Genomic DNA, 17,608 nt, shown 5'->3' with positions numbered 1-17,608 from the left:
TTTACACGGAGTTCGGTCTCGGACCGACCGGCTAAGCCATTCCAAATGAGATATATCCAAATCCACAATGATAATCAGAAATCCAATGTAAATGCCACCATGTGTACAGCATGGCGTCCGATCTCGGCCCGATCGGCTAAGCCATCTCACTTGGGACATAACCTCTTTCAATTCTTCATTAGTTCACATTTCTTTCCATTTTTCCATTACATGGCACAACACACCTCTTTTATTAATTAATTCTTGGCACTTGGATACATCTTTATAAATCAAGTCTTCCCCTTGTTTATTCGTTCATATAGCTTCATAATCCATGTCGATAAGGGCTATCATATAAGGGATGCGCACATGAGAAAAGAAAAGAACACTTGAAGAACATAATTACATTTTTCAACTAGCATGGTTTCAGGGTAAACACATAGAACAATTTTGGAACAAAAATCTGTCAACCTAACACATTAATGCAATCCATCTGGTATAATCAATTCGGAACTCATGCCAACTATTTGGACACTAAGAATTCAACACTAAGAAGAAGAGGGTTAGCCATACATACCTCAATAGAACTTTTTCTTAAATTCTTACATAAATTCCGGAACTCTTAGCCACTTCGATCTATTTTATGAGAATTACAAGTTGAATCAACAATTAGAGAGATAATCGAGATTCTAGCTCACTTGAGCACATTATTAAACACTAAGTGGGCATTATGAATTTAAAGGTCTTTTTGGGAAAAATTCTATCATCCTACACCCCATTTGTTACATTATTAGTTCACAATTTTCCCATACACTTTTATCATACATGCATGCAATACAATCAGCCCTTATACACATGAACCCATTTGTTGATTACTTATTTTAGTAGAAATTTCGAAATCAAAGGTTAAAGCACAAATTCTTACCTCTTAGGATGAAGGCCTAGTAATTTTACTTGATAATCTTTAAGGATTTGGGCAAGGATTGAGTAGAGGCTTGGTGAGGATCACTTTCTCCCTCTAGAACTCTTGCTCTCACTCTAAACTTAGTAGAAATTAGCTCAAAAGGGTCTAATGGGGTGTTTTTAACGGAATGGGGTCGGGTGTTAAAAGTTAGAAAATAGGAGCCCCGACTCGATCTGCGGTCGCATATGCGACCACATAACTGATATAAGGTACCACAAAAGTGACCCTCAAGACCTGGATACTCTGCCCGGAAGACCGGGTATGCGACCAATATGTGGTCCGCATACTTGTTCTGCGGTCGCATAATGGACCGCAGAACTGCCCTATGCAGAAATCCCAAGGATGTTATGCAACGACTATGTGGCCTGTATATCGATTGTGCGATCACATAATTGGCCGCATAATTGTCCTCAAATTGTCCAACATACTGACTTACTCTGCGGCAGATATGCGGCCCGCATTGTTATTATGTGGCCGCATAATGGGCCGCATAAACGCACTCTTCTGAAAAACATTTTTCCTTAACTTTTTAATGCACAGATCAATCCAAAAGGTCCGAACTACGACTCGCTTTTATAAATTCCTACCGCATATTCTTAACTTGGAACTATGAGATTTTGGGTTTTTGAGTAAAAATATCATGGGGCCTTACATTGGTCAACCATCTAAGCCATTTGATTTGCAGGAGCCCTGGGAGGAACCGGACCCTCCCCTTGTATTATTGGAAGAACCGGACGACACTTGTTGTAACTCCGTCAATATCCAGTCCTGGCTTGAGAGGTGACTCATAATTGTTCTGTTGTTCTCTTAAGATTTTCACTGTTTCCATGACATGTTCCTCCTCCACGTCATCGGGACTTGGTTACTGCACATGCCGGGGGTACTGCCCTTCATGAACCAGGGTTGCTTCATCCCCTTCATTACAGGTGTCGCTGATTGAGTCATCATGTTGAGGAAAATCTTCGTGTCCCTCAATGTTGTGTGTGATGTTGACATCATTAGCTGCCATTTTTGATTTCTTGCTAAGGAAAAATCAAATAGGTTAGCAATAAAAGTAAGGATCAAAGCAGTTACAGAACTGTCTAAGCCCCACGGTAGGCACCAAACTGTTTACCCGTAAAATGGTACAGTTAAATTTGTTACGTGGTTTATAGACAAGTGAATTGATTTGATCCAAAAATGATAAAGAAATAAGATTAAAAATGAGTAGCAATTGAAATTGAAGAAGATGACAAGCCTGGCTCCGAGCGCAATGTCTTTGAGGGTAAAAGTGAAGGCAATGATAAGAACAATTAAAGTTATTTAAATAAGAGCAAAAGTAAAATATAGCATGTGTTTGACAAGAATTTCGTGTCTTACAATGGCTGCTGAGCCTTCTATTTATATATCATAGGGTCAAGCCCCGCTTAAATGAAAATAAAGGAGTCATTGATGAATATATAATGGTAGGACATGAATGTAAATATTTTCTGTAACGGTTGCTCATTTTATATTAGAGAATATCCTGTCATTAAATGCTATTCGATGACAAATACTCGGCCTGCTCCCATTGACCATACTCCTTTCGGGTTTTACCCGATATCGATTGTAGTTGTCGTATCCGGTACTGGTTGTTACTTGACTCCCCTTTACTTGTCTTTGGTTCAATTTAACCATTTATTATAAACCAATTTTACCCCATATAAATAGTCCCCCTACTTTCCGGTTAAATATATTTGTGTTACCGGGAAGTTGGTGAAGATTTTTTTCTTAGCGGGAAAGATCATGAATACTTTCTGATGATTGAAAGGATGCACGTCTTTCTCGCATTTAATACCCCGAACACGTGTTTCCCTACAATTCAACAAATACCTTTTCTAGTTTTCGAGGTAATCATGATCACGATTTTTGTCGTCTATATCTTTACTTCTACACATTACTTTACTTCTTTGCTTCCAAAGTTTTAGTTTTCGTAAGTCCTTCTTCTTCTCTGTACATACTCTGCATTTGCTTAGAGAGTTTTCCATATTCTTTAACGCTCTTAACAAATATTCTGACCCGTTATTACTATGGCTTATTTCTCTACCCTTTTTGGAAATTCTGGTCTCCTCTTTGATGGAGGCCCAAAGAGAAACAAGGACAAAGAAACTGGCATAAATTCTGAACCTCCCACTGTAAGCACCATCATACCAAAACACTTCAGTACTTCTAATGACTTCCAAGAGAAGGCCCCTTCTGCGTCTTCACAGACTTGGGTTGTTAGTAGGTATCCCTCCTTCATTCGTCCTTCTAGTATCCATACTGTGAAGGAGGACTGCAACTGCCTTGATCTTACAATATTTGCCCCGGACATGACATAATAGGTTACCTTTACCAAGAAGGGTTTTACGTATGTCGATATGTATCTGATCACGCCCAACTACGCCTTATAAAAAGGACTAAGCGGTCACTACAAATATATAATCCGATTCAGTCCGGAGTCGAATCCCACAGGGAACTAACCTATTTACTACAACTTTTAACACTACTAATGAATAGCCCAAACAGTCCCCAGATGCAAGATTTTTAATAGATAATGAGTAGAATTGAGTTAACTAATGTGAAACAATAATAAAACTAGCAATAATTAAGAATAAAGTTGAATTCAAAGGTAAAATGGTCTAGGGTTATTGATTTCCCCAATTGTCAGATTAATTCCTGACACGTTTGCTATAATCTTACCGTAATACTCTACAAGAATATGAGTTCTGGGTTACCACAATTATATCTCGATTAATTACGATAATTTACTAGCAGCATTTTCTCAAACTGCTCTAGCTGACAATTTATGCAACTCAGAATTATCCCATCAAAGCTTCGTTATCTCTAACCCCGCTTTTAAATTCAAGTAATTAATCTCTTAACTTACCCGAAAGTGGTGTTGTTCAACAACAATCTAACCTAGTATTCTTTCTCAAGCAACACAAGGTAACTAGACACGATTAATCAAGGGCCCTTTCAATTAATCACAGGAAAACACATAGTTGAACAATTATAGAATAAGAAACGACTTAATTATATCAAAACGTAATCAAGATTTCATCCAACAATTGGTTCCATCAACCCTAGACTAAATGTTTAGCTACTCATGGTAAAACAAGATAAAACCATAAAATCATTCATAATTCACAAAATAATGATAACAAGAAGAAGAATGAAAAACTGTAATGGTGTCTTGATCTTCTCACACTTGTTCTTGCCTCCAATTGAGTCTAAAAACAAGCTTAAACTTCACTTGGGCGAGTTTGTTGAGTTTATATAGGGTTAGGATAAGTTTCCCACGCTTTACACTTTAGCCCTTAAACTTTCTTGGCCTTCTCCAGATCGACCGTGGTCATTTTAGACTTTCTGGTTTTCGCCTTTCTTTCACCGCATTCCAGCCGCGGTCCTATCGCGGTCGCGGTGGACTGTTGCCCAGTTTTTCTTCGCCTTTTCTTGCTCGTTTTCATCCAGGTTCTTCTCGATTGGTCTTGTATTTACATATTTGACCCCAAAACACTCTATATCCTCCTCCTAACTCGGAGTAGCTCCTACAAAGCATAAAAACCTCAATTAGAGTATTTTGTTATCATTTAGTACTTAAAACATCAATAACGTATGGTTAATTTAGAGCATAAATAGCATATATATCGCATAATATAGGCTACTATCAACACCCCACACTTAAACCGTTGCTAGTTCTCTAGCAACAAAACCACACTCTATGGCCTAATCATCACTGGGTCACTTACCTACTCCTTATACCAAGAATACTTCACATAGGTAGACTACCTTAGCATAACATCCTAACCTCAAGAGTGGACTCTCTATCTAGCCACGTAATGTCCCTAACTGGCTTTCATACTCTCAGTCAGAGGTCTAGACTTACCTTTCCTTCATGAATCACGTGTCTACTCACCATAAAAGATACTTGTGTCATGGTCATTATAACTTACACACCGAGGAGTTCAAATACATAAGATTTCACTCACTCTCAGAAATAAATTCTTATGCCACAAACAACACACTATAGACTTGCCCATGGTGTAATACTCGACTAATCTAGCCCATTTGGCCTAGAATTATGTAGGACTTTATTAGGTTGTATATACGGCAAAATCTCGTCATTAAGGCATGGAAGAGGATCATTTCGAAGCCTCGAGGCTGCAAGGCTGTGGCCGAGTTCCCTCCCTCGAGGTTCGTCGATGCCTGACCTAGGGATATAACATTGGCCGCGACCACAACATATATGAGGAGTTTCCAAGGAGTGCAACCATGGCTGATAAAGTTTGTCAGGCTAGTCTGAAGATGGGCCGTGACATTAGCTAGGTATCCCATCCCTACTTCTTTGTCATTAATGTATAATGTACTATGTTGGGACTCTCCTCCTATATAAAGGGGATCCCTGTCATTTGTAAGGGCCCTCGGTTGCTTCAATTACTCCACACGCAATATACAAGAACATTCTATTTGCACTCTAACATATTCTCTTGATATTATTATTTTCATTTATTATCTTCATACATGTTCATCATTTATTGCTTATCATTGGCCATAAAGAGCCTTCATTGATTTAATATAACTGTTAGCCATATCGCGACTACCTTCGATAGCTCCCAGTCGAGCCCTGAGATCGACCTCGAGGCCCGAAATCGACAAGCCCGAGGCCACAAGTAACCAACCTAACGATTTGATTGTAGCTCTCTCCTTTACTTTATTTCGTCTCTAAATCTCATATACTTAGCATCAACTGCTTAACAAACTAGCATAAAAATAGATCACATATTTTTAGAGTCTCGTCAACAAATTTAATTGTTATTACCATTTTCACGATAAACAGTTTGGCGCCCACTATGGGGTTAAAAATAATAGTGATTATTTTCTTGCTGGTTTCATCCTATAACGCAAGGTATCTTTCACGCTTTTTTTTGTCCAAGATCTTCGATTTCAGGTCAATATGTCTAACTCGGTGAATGGAGACGAAAATAACAATCTCGAGGACCACGGGGAGAACAGTGTGAATGTTCCGGGTGTTGGTGCACTACCACAAAACCCTGGGAATGTGCCGGAACCAATCCCCGTGGACGCGGTCTCACACGATGCCCAACGTATCGATATAAGCTTGCATACCGACCAGAGTGTGCGTCAAGGAGATCCGCAAGAAGATAAAAAAACCCCAACTAGGGAAGAACGTGAAGTTAGCCTTCATGTTATTTTTGAAATGTTGCAGGCACAACATCTAGCTATTGCTCAACTGCAAAGTCACCAAAAAACCCCTAGCACTATAGCACCGGGGATAGCTCCCTCAGTCGAATAAGTACCGGAGAGATCGAGCAATAACGGGTTGATATCCGAACTTGTCATCATAAAAATGCTCAAGAAACTCACCAAAAGGATCAAATCAGGTGAGAAAATGATAGAAGCCAACAACAAGAAGGTCGAGACCTATAACTCCTGGGTCAACCAAATTCCGGGCGCACCTCTGGTCCTGAAAGGCGTGGATTCTAAGAAGTTAATACAACGGCCGTTTCTAGAGGAAGCAGCCCCAAAACCCATTCCAAAGATGTTCAGAATGCCAGAACTCTCAAAGTACAACATGACCTTAGACCCCAATGAACACGTTACTGCCTACACTTGTGTAGTGAAAGGAAATGATGTAAAGGACGACGAGATCGAGTCTGTTTTATTAAAGTTCGGGGAAACACTCTCGAAAGGGTCCATGATGTGGTACCACAACCTAGCTCCTAACTCCATAGATTCATTTGCCATGCTAGCAGACTCCTTCATAAAAGAACATGTCGGTGCAATCAAAGTAGCAACGAGGAAATCTGACGTGTTCAAAATCAAGTAGAGAGAGAACAAAATGTTGCGAGAGTCCGTATCTCGCTTCCAAATGGAACGGATGGAGTTACCGTCAGTCTTCGACGACTGGGCAGTGCAGGCTTTCACTCATGGTTTGAATGAACGAAGCTCGGTGGCTTCAAAACAGTTAAAACAGAATTTGATCGAGTATCCCGCCGTGACCTGGTCGGACGTCCACAACCGATACCAGTTGAAGATCAGGGCCGAAGACGACCAACTGGGAGCCCCATCGGGCTGAGTATACCCAAGCAGGCCTCCGACGAAGGAACCAAAGCCAAACAAAGAAATGTATCAGCCATACACCAAAGACAGGAGGAATGCCCCGAGACGCAACCCACCTCGCAACGATCGGAGTATAGACCGATGGCAGGATCCTCTGGGACTGATCAACAGGGCTAGATTCGATAGGAACGCAGGGCCAATGGGGGAATCTCACTTATCAGAATACGATTTCAACGTCGATGTATCGGACATTGTGTTCGCCATCTGTAAAATCAGAGACGCCAGGTGGCCCAGGCCTGTATAATCGGATCCTTCACAAAGGAATCATAACTTAGTGTGCGAGTTTCACAACACGCACGGCCATAGGATCGAGGATTGCTACCAACTCCGGGATGAGGTAGCTCGACTACTTAACAAAGGTCATCTCCGGGAATTCCTTAGCGACCGAGCCAAAAATCAGTTCCAAGAAAGAGAGGCGGCCAAGAAAAACAAAAAAAATGAGCCACAACATGTCATCCACATGATCTTGGGAGGCGTCGATGCCCCGCAGGAACCTGTGATGAGAAGGACAAAAATATCAATCGCTAGAGAAAAGCGAACCCGGGGGTATATACCCGAAGATGCCCTCACATTCAACGAGGAGGACACCGAGACCTTGTCTCAACCTCACAATGACGCACCGGTAAACTCTTTCCTTGTAAATTCTTTTCAAACAAAACGTGTACTCGTGGATCCAGGTAGCTCGACCAACATTATCAGGTCGAGGGTGATAGAGTAGCTTGGGCAGCTTAACCAAATTGTGCCCAACACTCGAGTCCTCAACGGATTCAACATGGCAAGTTAAACAACGAAAGGAGAAATCACTCTCCCAGTCACCGTGGCCGGCACAACCCAAAATGCTAAATTCCATGTCATTGAAGGAGATATGAGGTACAATGCATTGTTCGAACGACCGTGGATACACTGCATGAGAGCAGTACCGTCCACTCTCCACAAAATGATGAAATTCCCGACAAAGGATGGGATTAAAACCGTCTACGGGGAACAACATGCGGCAAGGGAAATGTTCGCAGTGCACGATGTGACACCGGCACCAATACCTCCACCCGTAAAAGAGCCTAAGGGTAATCAAACTAAACCTTCACTTAAGCTCGATTATACAAAGTAAAGAACCGTTCCGTGTCCTCATCTCGAGTAACTAGGATATATCGATCCTCGAAATATCGCCGGCACATCCTACAATAAGGTATAACCATCTCCCTTTTCATTTTATTTTATATTTCGTACTAACCCTTATGCAGGTTCCAGACCGAAGCATTCAAAGTGCTAACCCAGCTCGAAGACCTTAAGGTTTTAAAGCATCTGTTGCACTCTTTTCCTTCGACCGAGTTTTTATCCCGAAAAGGGTTTTACCGGCAAGGTTTTTAACGAGGCAACACTTATATGCTACCTAAGGAAGATTCAACAAGTGTTCTAGGCTTCTTTTGTAATTAAGGGGCGTCCCCCCAGAAGGTCATACACTCAGGAAAGATAAGAAATGCCAAATGGGGTCCTAATAGGAAAACGATGTACCAGGCCAAACAGTCAAATGAGTCGTGTTCGTATAGCCGGACCCCCGATGGCAAAAACATGTACACTTGTACCATATAATTGAAGAATATCTTCCGCCAAAGCATCTCGAACTCCAAAAGAAGCTCAGCACCTCTACAAAACTACTTCTCCACAGAAAACATCGCGAATACTCGGGGACTGACATCAAAATCTCAAAAAATGCACAACCTCAAAGTCGGGACTCCAAAATCGTAAGCCCTCGATGAGGCAATACAACGTTTGCAGATAATGGCTTCCGAGTCAAGAAACCCTCGATGACTCGGGGACTGCCATCAAGCGCCACCTCCATCGACTCATCAAAACCCGAGGCCATAAGACCCCGAGCGGGCAAACTCGATCTCGCAAGACCTACATAAGGCATCAATTATATCTATAAGACCTCAACGACATGTAAAATCTGTAAGACCTCAAGCAAGGCATGAATGACACTTGTACCAAGTATCCAAAACTGTAAGACCTCAACGGCGTGTAAAAACTGTAAGACCTCAACGACATGTAAAATCTATAAGACCTCAAAGGCATGAAAAACATGTAAGACCTTACTAAAGGCATAAACCCGATCTCAAAGTTTCAGCTATATATCGAACTTGTAAGACCCCTAAAAAGGCATACCCTCGATATAGATGCCAAAACTATCTCACTCAAGACTCAAAGGCTCTGGCCAAACACAAGTGATGCCGGTCACGCGGCTGTACTAGCCGAACTAATGCGACTCGGGGACGCCCGACCGTCGCTACAAGGCGTAAGAGCCATTGTCGCCAGCCCACATATGCCTTCAATTACTCCGAATCTACTTCGAAAAGAACTGGTTAAACAGGCTACCCTCGACATAGGCAAAAGAGCTTCGACCATGTCAACTTCTAAACATCGGCTTCGAGATACCCAGCCTCCGAGACAAACCTCCCGAGGTGCTCAATCATTTCCATATAACGACTCACAATCGAGGTTTTTAATTAATCCATCAAAGAGTCAGGCAAACACTATCTATCCTTATCGAGGGAAAAACAAAGTCCACATAAATGGTCGCATCGACCAAGCACGTAAGAGCCATTGTTATCAGCCTAATGAGCTCTAGGGCCATACACATAAAAGGTTGCATCGACCAAAAGCATAAGAGCCACTATCGCCATCTTGAAATCTAAAAACTTGAGGGTCAAAATGAGTTCGAGTCGTAACCCAATTTGGAGACTGGACTCAAAACAGTTAGCCAAATATGCCCAAGGGCAAAGGCGTAAAATCCATTGTCACCAGCCCACACCAAAAGGCCACATCGGCCCAAGGCATAAGAGCCATTGTCGCCAGCCCACATTAAAAGGCCGCATCGGCCCAAGGCGTAAGAGCCAATGTTGCCAGCCTACACTAAAAGGCCGCATCGGCCCAAAGCGTAAGGGTCGTCATTGCCAGCCCACATAAAAGGTCACATCGACCAAGCGCGTAAGAGACTATGGGTCAGCCTAATGAGATCTTGGGACACACCACGATTCTAAGGACTCCTACCAACGCAAAAACTAGCTCGCATGGCCAAATTCAAGACAGAAAAAAGATACGAAAGGAATAAAGCCACAAGGTTTTCTTTCATACACATATGCGAAAAAACACAATCTCCATCTACAAACATACTATGAAAGTGCTACATACAAATGACAAAATATATGCCCCCCGGGGGCTACGTCCTGCCGGCCTCATCTTCGCTTTCTGCGACATTGGTTAAAAGCAACCGAGCTTCACGCTCGTCCGCCCTTGCTAGCGCTAATTCCTCCGAAAGGGCAAATCCCCTTGCACATATATCCTTGAGAGTCTTTCTTCGAGACTGGCAATGAGTATATTCTTCAATCTCCCCTTCGCGGTCGAGGATCTTTTTCAGCTCAGCTTGAGCATCGGTAGCATCCTTTGAATAGATCGATGTCTCCTAGTCAGCCTTAGTCCGACTCATTATAGCTCCAGCCCGGGCCTCAACGATCTCAGCCCTGACCTTCGAAAGCTTAGACTCGAGTTTCACAATCATTTTTGTCCGAACCAAGGCATTATCACGAGCTAAGCAAAGTTGAGCTTCAAAAGTAGGAACTTTAGCCAGGGCATCCTTCCCCTCTAAAGCCTAGGCCTCCGCCCGAGCTTTTATCTCATCATGCTCACGCCTGGCCTGGCCAACTTCATCTCGAAGGTGCTTCAGGGCCTTCGTCTTTTTCTGCAACTGAAATGAACTAAGCGTTAGCCTCACGAACCAGGAGGCGGAATATACGCTCACCCATGATAGAAATTTACCTGCTCTTTTTAGGTGGTTCTCATAATTCAAGCTCTGGACCACCTCATACTACAGGTGTACCAGCTCGACCTCCTTTTCATTACAAAGGAGCCTAAGGGATTTCTCCTCATCCAGAGCTTTCCGTAGCCTGGCTTCACAATGAAGCAGCCCTGACTTAAGCTTGTCCAACGCCTGCAAAAGAAAACCCAATAAGGAAGGGAAGGCGCAAAACTCAAAAGACCTGTGCCGAAACTCACCACAAAGTGAAGCCGCTGGGATTCCTCGAAGGCCGAGCGCACACCTGCTAATCCAGTTCCTTCAGCCCTGAAAGAATCGACTTCGGTCGAAGCATGGTCGCTCGGCGTATGTGATCCCGGGTTTCTAGCATTCCCCGAAGTACTATCGATAGAAAAAGAGGGCGACAATAACGGAGAAACCCCCTTACCAGAACCAGGAACCAAGGACACAGCAGGCCCGGATGATACTTCTGCTCCAAAGCCCCGGCCCTTTCCATCTTATTTTGAGCGCCATCGCCCTATAAAAGATTCTCTCGCTTATTGTTGTCGTTCTTCATCCCGAGAGTTAGCAACCCTTCTCCCTCTCCAGAAGAGCGCGGCCTCGCCTCGAAAGGCTCTTTAATTCCTATAACAGCAAACTTAATACGCATAAGGGAAAAAATGCCTCTCCAAATGAAGGAAGGGAGGGGAAAGTATAACGCTACACTCACATGATGTTTCGCTTCCCATCTTCCCCGGGACACATCCCGTCACTTGCGCTCATCACAATTTGAGTGGGCCGCTAACTTTCGGACCCAATCTGGCAAATCAGGAATGTCGCCCGGCACCCATGAAACCGCTGCGGGAAAAGAAAAGAAGGCATGGTTACGAAACCAGGTTTTCGCCATAGATAGAACTGAGAAGGCACGAAATGCACCACTTACGTGTATAGTTCCATTCCTCAGGGAACGACATGAGCTCCACGGGGATAATGTCAGCGGTCCGCACCTGGATGAAGCGACTCATCCATCCCTGGTCTCCATCTTCCTCATCATCAACAACGAAGGGCGCGGTCGATCGGCATCGCAAGGTCAGCAGACCTCGATGCTGGAAGGGCCGGTACAGCCTGATAAGATGACTAAGAGTAAAATCAAGCCCCGCCTTCTCCGTGAAAAATCTCACCATCAATACTGTTCGCCAAAATGACGATGGATCTACGCCAAGGTTACCCGATACTCTAGGCAGAAGTCGAGCACAACCCTATCAAGGGGGCCCAGTGTGAAAGAATATGTATACACATTCAAGAATCTATCGGCACGATCTGTGATGCCATCACCCAGGGGAAGTATCTGTAACATTACCTTTCCCCCCCATCCGCAGTCTTTTTCACTAACCCAAGATGTTCTTCTCCTATCGAAGAAACAACCTTCAAGGCAGATCCTCGTTGGTCTTGAATGCCGGAGGCGAAGCTCCCCCCTCTCTGCTGGGCAGACCCCGATGCAGCAGTCATGACTACAACAAAATTAGAGAACTAAAGCAGGAATCTGTGCAAGTACGTTAGTACTGAAATAACGAAAGGTTTGATGCGTAAAAAGAAGGGCAACTGCTTAAACTGCTGGGATCTCCAAAAAGCAAAAACGTCCTTGTATATATATGGAAAAAACGACGATGATATGCCTGCCTCCAAGCCGGTCAAAAGCACCACCGCCAGTCCCGAGGTGGTACCCGACCTCAAGGACCACCATCAGAACAAGGCTAGGCTCCAGGAAGCCAATAACATCTTCGCTAGTCCCGAGGTGGTACCCGAACTCGAGGACCTCCATCAAAGAAAAGTTAAGCTTTGAGGAGCCAACGACATTCTCGCCAGTCCTGAGGTGGTACCCGACCTCGAGGAACTCCGTCAAAGGAAAGTTAAGCTCTTAGGAGTCAACAACATTCTCGCCAGTCCCGAGATGGTACCCGACCTCGAGGACCTCTATCGAAGGGAAGTTAGGCCCTGAGAATCCAACAACATCATCGCCAGTTCCGAGGTGGTACCCGACCTCGAGGACCTCCATTAAAGGGAAGGTTAGGCTCTAGGAAGCTAGTGACATCATTACGAGACCCGAGGTGGTACCCGACCTCAGGGGTTTTTGTCAAAAGGGAATCAGGTTCCAAGGAAATAAGCATTTAAACTCCACCCGTATGGGCTTGGCCCCGGGGTACCGTCTGAGATCGGACAAACCCTCTTTCAAGATCTATCTACAATGCCTTAAGGCTATTTACACTAAGATCAAAGCAAGTTTCCAGGTGGCCCGGATTTGAACAAACTTCCACTCGGGGACTGCCCTCAAAAAATCAAAGATAGTCCCTGTCCACGGGCCTCCGAATAAATTTATTCTCAAAGGTTACCATGGAGCTTATGTAATAAATCATGGTTTCAAGGTCCAAAGCATTACTTTCATTCCACTCGAAGTTGAGGTCCCGACTACCCGAGTTCATCGGCCCGATCCAGGCTCGATCCAAGGGATCGCAAAAGGTTCCGCACGAGGCCGTATTCAAAGTCTCCACAAGTGCAGATGAAAGGAAAGTATAGCAAGCATCGAAGACAAAATTGAGGAAACATCTTCATATTCATAGAAGTTTAATTACAGAAGCCCATAAGGGGTCATTACATACAATTACAAAAGCCTACGAGAGGTCCTTACATAGAAACAAAGAAGCAAGAAAGGGTACATATAGTAAAAGCCTGAGAGCCTAGCCTATTCTCAAAAGTGCATCCTCGGAAGCAACATTTTCGGGCATCATCTCCTCGGTCATGCACCCTCAAAGACAATATCTTCCAAGCACAATCCCCTCGGGAGTCTTGTCTCAATCCTCCAAAAGGGGAGACGATGAAGAGGAATGCGATGGAGAAGAGCAAAGTGACGTGGAAGAGGCAGGAAGGAACGGAGAAGTGGTTGGGTGAAAAATCTAGCTAGTATGGATTTCTCCAGGCTACTATTGTAAAGCCACTTCTTGGGACGTTGCCCCGATGCGGGATGCAACAGTTAGTAAATGGTACCACCTTACTCCATGGAAAGCAAAGGGAGTGAGGTGCCGCACTGGGTAATCGAGGGAGGTGAGAAGCGGTGTATAGTCCGAGCCCCCTCTTGAGTAGTGGTGTATAGTCCAAGTATTTCCTTGGGTCGGCAGAAATCGGTTATCTGCTTCATCGTCCCAAGCCAACGATGACAGCCACAACAACAATAACAACGTAATCTCGCTCAACCAAAAAAGGTCCAGGAGATAGGTCGCGACATGGTCGATAAAAGTACCGCCATACAATCTTGAGGCCATAGGCCCCAAACATGGTGAACGACAAAGAACAAAGATAGTGAGAAGGGTCGAATGGATAGATACAGGAGGATACTTAGATGAAAGGCTGATCCCAGGAGGCTCCCATTTATAGAAAGAGAGGCAGCATAACCGACACTGCCATTATCTCCCTTGAAAAATGTAACAACAGGCACATTCAATGCATCTTGGGGAACTGAATCGGCGGTGACATTATGGCTTTTAAGAATGAGAAACCGCAATGATTTGAATGATCCTAGAGAAGCAAAATGTTGGAACATTTTAGTAATCACGGAGGCTTGCATCCTTAGTATGATGTCATTACGGGAAGTCCGAGGAGTTGGATGTCAAGGCCGTTTCTTATCGCTCCTCTCCAAGAAACGTGGGGACTATCTGTATACGGCAAAATCGGAGGGTCCCATTTCTCGTCATTAAGTCATGGCAGAGGATCATTTCGAAGCCTCGAGGCTGCAAGGATGTGGCCGAGTTCCCTCCCTCGAGGTTTGTCGATGCCCGACCTAGGGATAACGTTGCCCACAACCACAACAGATATGGGGAGTTTCCAAGGAGTGCAGCTAGGGCTGATAAAGTCTGTCAGGCTAGTCTAAATCTGCGCCATGACATTAGCTAGATGTCCCATCCCCTCTTCTTTGTCATTAATGTATAATGTACTATGTTGGGACTCCCCTCCTATATAAAGAGAATCCCTGTCATTTTGTAAGGGCCCTCGGTTGCTTCAATTACTCCATATGCAATATACAAGAACATTCTATTTGCTCTCTACAATATTTTGTTGATATTATTGCTTTCATTTATTATCTTCATACATGTTCATCATTTATTGCTTATCATTGGCCATAAAGAGCCTTTATTGATTTTAATATAACTGTTAGCCATATCTAAACTACCTTCGATAGCTCCCAATCAAGCTCCGGAATCGACCCTGAGGCCCTAAATTGACAGGCTCGAGGCCCCAATAATTGACCCATCGGTTTGATTATTACTTCTTCCTTTACTCTTACTTCGTCTCTAAGTCTCATAAACATAGCATCAAACTTTTTAACAAACTAGCATAAAAATAGATCATGTATTTTTAGAGTCCCATCAACAAATTTAATTGTTATTACTATTTTCATGGTAAATAGGTTGTAATGTTGGCTGTGGGACAGGTAGAATACATATGGGTATAGTGACTACACCTCCCTAAGCACTTCAATACATTTTTCTCTTTTAAGCCCATACCTTTGTCAAACCTTCATTCCACCTTTACATCATTGAGTTAAACCCCCTACTTCTTTAAGCACACTTTCTCTTTTAAGAGCCACCACCATTTTGAGACTTATTCTTTCAAAAATTGTTCATCTCAGTCTCTTTTTTTATATCACTGTCTTCTTAGTTCCACTCAAAATCCCAACCAACCATCCCACACTTTAACTTTTCCATATTCATTATAATTCAAGTGCTTCTAAGAGATGATAGAATCAGGTGGTTGAAAACATATATAGATAGGTTCAACAAGGAAATGCCTATATCACTTTCCAGACCAATTGAGACTGCCATTTCGCTTCGTACACACAGGGCAAGTTCTAGGCATTTAGTGTTAGCATACAATACACAAAGCCTCACTCACACATGGCACACGACTCAATTCAGTTAGGACCATCAGACACTCTGCTCAAGGTGCTTAAGCCAACTCAAGAACACACAATTTAAGGCTTTATTGCTAGAGTCAACTAATGAGCCTAAGTGTCACAATAAAGCAATCTCTACTCAAGGTACCATGGAGTTAAGGGATCCTATTTCTATTCTTTCCTCGCCCAAAAATTCCTAGACTAAACAAAGAAAAATAAACTAACTCCACCCTGTTCAAATGAAAACCCTTGGAAAAGAACCGTGGTTTAAAGAAAAACCAAGGGGGAGTTGATACACTACCTAACAAAAGATTTTTTTTGTTCGACTTAAGCCCCTCAAGAGACCCGTCGAGAGGTGTCCGTCTTCAGGCCAAGTCAGAGTTAATTAACAGCAACCAAAAATACCAAACAAATTTATATAATTGTACAACAACAACAATTGTCCCCCACCCCACACTTAAAGATTTGGCATGTCCCTATGTCAAGGAAATTAAAGCAGAGTAAGGTAAGGTGACTTCCCTGGTGCTCAGTCCTTATCGGAGACGATGCTAGGATCGAGGTGACACGCTCGTCCTAGCGCCCAGATCCAGCCCATGATATTTTTCTCTGACCTAGCATTTTGAGTAGCCAAAGTGTCAACTCTAGCACTCATGTCATTGACCAAAGTGCATAGGCCAGCCATATCCTGTTCCAAGGCAGTCATCCGGGTACTCCGACGAGCCTGTGATGGGCCCGCCTCATCAGCAATTTGCCCTGGTGGGGAAGCAGCATGCATAGCACCCTCATTATCATCATATGCATCATCATCATCCGCCGCAGCCTGCTCTTTCCCAACTGTGATTTTGCTAGCCTTGAATGGGGCTTTTAATGGCAACTTCCCATCTTCTATGAGATTTTCAGGAACTCGTGAAGCACGACGCGGCTTGGTGACCAGGGAAGGGAAGTAGAACCCTTTGAGTATTTCTGGGGAGCGAATGAAAATTTCATCTTGAATGAGCCGGGCCACATTAAAATTGCGGTGGGTTACAAAATAATAAATCGCCGCTGCTCTTGGTCCATTAACATCTGTAGTGTTGCTGGATGGCAGTAAATGGCTATTGATGATTGTTAGCCAACATTTAGCTTCCAAAGTGAGAGATTGGGAGTTCAGGATCACTCTCGGCTTTATCCATATTGGATCCTGGCAAGCCACACATATTTTTTCAACAATTAGTTGCCACGAGACAGGTGGGCGTTGATAATCTTGGTAATAATCCGTCTCTCCAGTGAAGACTGGCAACCTGTACACTCGGCGGATGGCCTCAAGAGACGCATCCAAAAGGTATTTCATACTGCGATAACCCTATCAACATGGTACGGGCAATTCACATAAAATTCCCTTACCATCAGTATATTTCCCTCTTCCGGTTCATTAAAGAAGATGTTTAGCTAATGCCTTCTCAATTTTTCATAGATACTTGGGCATTCAACTCGCAAGGCATGCCTATCAATATGTACTTCAGGCACCAGCTTCTTGGATGTCTTTGCATTAAACCTATCTTGAGCCGCTTTGGAGACAAACCGAGTGCGGTCAAACTGGCTCGAACTAGCCTGAGCTCGAGCTCTGGATGAACCTCCTGGCCCACTAGCGGAGGAACCTGTGGCATGTCTTTTCCTTGATTGATGCATTGTACCTGACAAAACAAGGGCTACTATTAGTGAGGGTTTGAGTTGTATGAACCCTGGTTGGTTACTCATACTTTACCACCACCATGGTCATATTAGCCATTACAGCTCAATTGGGGCAATT

Source organism: Nicotiana tabacum, chromosome 8 (assembly GCF_000715075.1).
Source record: "Nicotiana tabacum cultivar K326 chromosome 8, ASM71507v2, whole genome shotgun sequence".
NCBI lineage: Eukaryota > Viridiplantae > Streptophyta > Magnoliopsida > Solanales > Solanaceae > Nicotiana > Nicotiana tabacum.
Note: the sequence above shows the minus strand (reverse complement) of the source record.